Source organism: Corvus kubaryi, unplaced genomic scaffold, assembly GCF_017639235.1.
Source record: "Corvus kubaryi isolate FWS band 111438036 unplaced genomic scaffold, C.kubaryi_AGA036_p1.0 split3-73, whole genome shotgun sequence".
NCBI classification, from domain to species: Eukaryota; Metazoa; Chordata; class Aves; order Passeriformes; family Corvidae; genus Corvus; species Corvus kubaryi.
The window spans coordinates 1,331,370-1,337,520 of NW_024582091.1; positions in this window are offsets into that span (position 1 = coordinate 1,331,370).

Genomic DNA, 6,151 nt, shown 5'->3' on the forward strand with positions numbered 1-6,151 from the left:
GAGAATTCTTTGGTTGCTAGGAAAGCCTGCCTTTTTGCTCCTGGCTTTATACCACATCTCTTTAATACATGGCTCTGAAAAACATCAAATCATACAAGTGCAGGATACCTGCACACCCCTGGAGACAGATTCTGTCCCAATGGGAATTTACAGTTCATTATTTATGATGGCAATCTGAGGGCTAAAATTGCTTACTGCCTCTTTGAGAGAGGCCTGAATATTGGGAAGGGTTTCCTGAACGGTGGTTCAGTGCTTAAACTTCACTGTTCCTCTCTCTTGTGTCCTGTTTGATTTTCTAAATGCATATAGACAAATTGGTTTTTGCAAAATGCATTTGGACATGAGAAATATCAGTCATTTGAAAGGTGCAGCTGTAATGGAGGGTTCTGTATGAGTTAGTCTGTATTGCAATGAGTGATACCATGGAGCTGATAACAGTATTTTTAGATTGCTTTACATAGCTTTCTAGTAATAATACTTCACATAATAATAGTCCTGTTAAGAAGGCAGATTAATATCTGTAGCTAGGAAGAAAATAAGATTAAAAGCATTTGCCTGACTTGAAGCTATATGATGAGTCTGTAAAAGCACACAGATTAAAGCCATTGCTGCTCTTGAAGCCCATGATTAGTCCTTTAAACAGTCTCCTCCTTGCAGGCGTCCTGTACACGTAGTGATGGAAAATGTCTGTGTGAGGAAACTGGCCAGGACTAGGGCAACAACTGGAGCACTGAGCTGTGATCACAGGTAGTAGTTGGCTGGCTGGGGTTGAGCCTGGCCTGGGCTGCTCCCGTCAGACAGCATTGGCAAAGCCACTTACCTGCTGTATTTTAGGGACTGATTAACTACGTGGAAGTAAATTGTGTGGTGCCATTTGCAGAATAGGCTTTCTGCCTCTAGTTTCCCGATACTGACACAGCTTTGCATGTATCCATACAACGTTCTTTCTGTGGGATGGTTGCCTAGCAGTCTGGAACTTGAGACTAGTTAGGAGATAGAAATACCTACTAGCATAGACTTGACACATACCATACAGGTACCAAGTTGGTATGAAGAGTGCCCCTGTTAATCTGGGATAGTTCATCAGCTGCTTGCACCACACCACAGCTCAAAATTCTGGTCTGCTTCCTATGCCTTTTAAGACTTAGGGGCTTTATAGCTGTATGTAGAATCTATGTTCTGCTTCCCCACAAGTGCAGCATGTACACTGCCACATCTATCTGCTATTCAATTTGAGAAATCTAGCTTGAGATCTTTCAGAATTAGTTGCTGCTGCCTTGCAATTGTACTTATTTAATTAATAGCTTTTTCTTTCAAGACATGCCCAGCTACCAAACTGCCAGAAATACTCTTTTCCTCCTAAAACAAAGAGTCAACAAAGCAATACTGGAACTGCTTCAGATGAAAGGATCTGAAAATTTCCTAGTAAATGAAGATTTACTGTGTGACTCCATTTGAAATGCAACAATGCCAATATATGACCAAAAGTACTTCAAGTGCTTTGGCCAGGCTCCATAAACCACACTATAAAGCAATTAGTCTTTCACAGCATGACCTTCAAAGGTGTTCAAAGGGATTTTTTCCTCCAGCAAAACAGGCCTTGACAGCAGAACTGCAAGTTCTGCTGTTGTACTTATTATTATACTCCAGTGATAATCACAGTTATCATTAGTGTGTGCCCCAACCTACAAGATGAGCCAGAACACCTAGGATTAAAATGACACACCTTGGGGGAGATGAAATCATTGTACAAATTCACTGGAAATACAATTTCAGGAGTATTTTGACATCAAAAGATTCAGCTGAGCCTCCAGCAGAGTTTTCTCAAAGCACTGAATACCTGATTTCCACTGAAACCTATGTATCTTAAATGCCCAAATGCAGATAACAAGTATGGTTTTAAATTCAAAAAACTTAGCTACAGAGTTACAGAAGTTTCATTTTTCCTTTCTCTTATTCCACATTGGAGAGAAACTGTGGGTTTCAACTTGAGCATCAGGATCACCATTAATGTCAGCACAAAAACTGCATTCACTCATGCCTTCCAAATCAAATTGTTTGAATTGTTTCCTGTGAGCTTTTCTGGTTTGCTCTGTGTGCATTTCAAGCTGCAGAACATGCCTGCCAGACTACACTAACTAAATGCCTTTTAGTGTTCCCTTTTAAGGAGATTTTTCTTTCTGTAGAGTCGGGTAGCACAGACTGCCTGCAGTAATAAGGAGGATTACCCCCAAGATTTGTTAGAGCAACCACTCTTCTGCAGTGTTGCTCAGAGCAGCCTGTGATGCTTTTAATCCTGATCAAAAGCAACTGACACCATCAGTTAACTTAAGCTGCATCTGCACTGCTGAACTCAAGAGCACTTCAGAGGTTACAGACACACACCATGAGGCCGTATCAGGTGGGATCCATGTGTCAGTCCTTTCCTTGCCTTTCAGGTGAGCAAAGCTGGTTACAGCCTACACTGATACATGATAACATTTCATATGGCATTTGGGGAGAAATGTACAGATAACGAGGTATTTTGCTCACAGGCCATAATCATAGACACGTGTAGATGAGACAGGTGATGGGATAATTTGTGGCTGATTACGGCTGGGAAGAAATGACTGGAAAATGTCAGCAATGTAAAGAGCAAGGGTAGGCTTTTGGGGTTTTTTTCCAAATTCTTTTGGGTTTTAGTTTTAGCAAATTAGGGGATGATGTGCACATTTTCTCAATTGTTCATCTAAGTAAATGCTGTGTATTCCCCATCTGTTAACCTTATCAGATGCTTTCAACCTCATTAAAAGCTGCTCCACCTATTCAGAACACTCTTTTGGGTGAAAAAAGTTTGTGGTAATAAGGTCTTTTTTTTTTTTATGCTGCTTGCTTTTTCTTAAATTAAAACCAGTATTGATTTGTCTCTGGTGCACAGAAGTATGCAACCCTACACTGAAGAAGTCTTCATGATTTGTTTTCCTTACGGCTACAAGGCTCTATCTGCTACAAGCTGATAACCCTCATGGTGCAACCAGCACATTTCTTCCAATTCTGCTATCTGGGTGTATTACAGGGATGTGTGAAAAGTAATACACACAGGCAGATCAGCTTGGCCCAGCATCAGATGCATACAATATATCATGTGTTGCATGTATACATGTATACAGCAGGTATAGGGTTTATATTCCAAATATAAAAGACTTATTTTAGGCATCTTTGCTCAGCAGAAATACAATAAGTATTTTGTCTGTTCCAGCAATAGCATCAAACCAATCCTTGAGGCTGTTGTATTACAACACCAAGAAGCATTTCACACAGTGAAATGTGAAAATTCACACAGTGTTCAGCTGTTAAACAGAGGATGAGCAAAAGAAGTCAGGTTTTCTTTTCTCTTTGTTTTGTTTTGGTTTTACATCTTGGCTTCTAGCCATGAATCAGATCTCTGGGCACTGTACAGACCACTGACATCGGGTACTATGACTGTGTATCTGGTACTCCAGTATCTATTCACAGAAGGAATACCAGCCAATTTCAACTATTATCTGCTCCAGAATTTTGATGCTGCAACATTTTTTTTTGCAATACATCCTTGTGCCAATCTAAATCACAAAAAAACCCCAACAAAACAACCAACCCAGAAAACTAAAAATAGCCTACCAACAGCTTTGCATGTTCGAATACACTGGTGGCAAGTCTGTGCAGACATACCAGTCCTGCCTAGTATGCTGGACTTGTGCCCACAATGCGATGGACTCAGAGAGCGAAGGCTGCAAAGCCCACCTAATTAGCTGGGTAACTAATTGAGTATGGACCCATATGCAGCTCCATTCTGCCATGGGTACACTACCTGCAGGATTCTGCTTTGCTTACTTAGAGAAGCTAGCCTACATATGCTGTGAGCTACACTCTGAGCTCTTATCTAGGGAAGGCTTAAAGATTCTTGCTTCATAGGATGTGGAGTGAATATTTCATCTGGATAAAATAATTATTCGGTTAAATTATTCCTAACCTCCTTAAATGAGAAGTTCTGCCAAGAATCAACCACCTGAGACTGGGATGAATAATTTTTTATGTGACCTACTGGCTAATTTTGGCTGAGGAGCTGCACAGTTGCTCCAGCTATCAGGATAACCCAATCCTGCATGATAGCCTCCGAGCTGGGAATGGCAGCAATGCAGCTGCTGGTGCAGCCAGTGGGAGAAAGAAAAGAAGATATTACCTTGCCCTGGAAGAGCAAGGCCCTGATAAGCTCTGAGGAGATGTGCTCTGGATCAGGATGCTGCTTGGTGACCCTATCATGAGAAAGGCATTCAGCACGATTGCCTATTTCTGCACTGGCGACATCACAGTATCATGCCTTCTAGAAGGAATAGTTTGTTTTGCCTGATGTGGCTTAAACAGAAAGGTGTGTCAGATGAAAAAACCTTCCCACTACTATTTCTTCATTTGGATTTTTAATTTTTTTTAACCAGAGAAACACTTGATAAAAATTCTTTTGTTCCAAACTGTATTCCCTTTTCATTCCTGAGCACCACTGCTGGTAAGTGAGAGACACAGAGTATGGGCTGCATGTCCAGAAGGGAGTGTGCTGTTTGTGACTGGGCAGGGGCCACCTAAGGTTTCTGGGACAGAGCACAGCAAATGCTTCCCTTCCTTCCTCTACTCCGCACTCTACTATTGTTGCCCCAGGCTAATTGCCCCTTGCAGAACACAGGATCTTAGCAAGTCCTGATGGCCAGTAGCAGTACAATAATCTATCAGTTCCCCCGAATATTTGTCACATTGGCTGGGCTACAGAAATGCATATCAGGCACCAAATTATGTATCATGTAAACTGTGTGATACCTGATTTCTTTAGGACAAGGTCTTTTCTACACTGGGACAATAATTCATCTCATTTAATTTAGGCATTAAAAAATTGTCTACACCTGTACCAGTCTGACTTTACAGCTAATGGAGAGAAATAAGAAATACCAAAGGATGATTCACCTCATCCTAAGATGTCAAAGATAGGTGAGAAAAATTGCCCTTCAGACATGGTTTTTCCTGTACATTAATTATAAATGGAGCCTCAGGAACTCAGGTTAAGTAGGGAAATCAAGCAACTAAAACTGAGATGATTCCTACAATGAGTGTCCCAGTTTTTTCATCACATCTGGTTCTACCAGAGACTGTGAGGCTGATTGATGAGCAGCCTTATTCTCCATGGCAAGTGTCCTGGCCTATGGGCCATAGAGCAGCAGTATTTTGCAAAAGTTATGCTAAGAGGTCAGCAACTCCTTTATATTTGTTTTCACTCATGGGTATAATGACAAAGGGGCATGGGGAACTGTAAAGAAACTTGGTGGGAAAAAAGTAGACTGAGTTACAAAGTTAGGGAATTGCTGCCCAAAGCTGAACTTTCATAAAGCAGAATTGAGGTCATTTTACCTGATCTGCTTCTGGCAATGTTCAATGAGGGCAGAGGACAAAGTCTGCAACAGCCAAGGGCTACCTGAGTTCTCAGGCTAGGATCTCCATGGGGATTGGATTTTGTATAGGTCTTCTGCTGGCTCCAGCCACAGGGGCAAACATGGCCCATAAAAACACAATATGCTACTTCCCACCCACTGCTGGTTTTCAAATTGTCTCCAGAAACCATAACTCAGACACCTCTGTGTACACTCATACTGGAATGTGATGTGGCAGTTAAACCTGAAGAGGAGCTAAGAAAATCCAGTAGTGGTTAAAATTGTCATGTATTCAGAAAGCATGAGTCAGAATGATCTCAAATGATCCCAGATATTACTCTGCTGCCACGGTCACATAACTCTCATCAGTATGAATAGAAGTCAGGCACCTTAAGGAGAGGCAATACTCCACAGAGGAATAGAGTAACAGAGATTTTTAAAGTAAAAATGATTTCCCATAGCTGTATCAGTTGTCTAATTTTGGTGTCATCTTGAATTATATAGTATTTAAAGTAACATGAAACAGCAAGAATATTAATTCCTGATGTCAGAGAGACGAGTTATTTCTGGCAGGGTTTAACGGACCTGCTGTATCACATGGAAATTTCTTTCAGCTAGCCAGGAATAAAACCACGTACAAAACTTACATTCTAACCTTGTAATGGACCCAAATCAGGGTTCAGTGTCACATTTGCAATTGTGCTAAAGCCACACGTTGT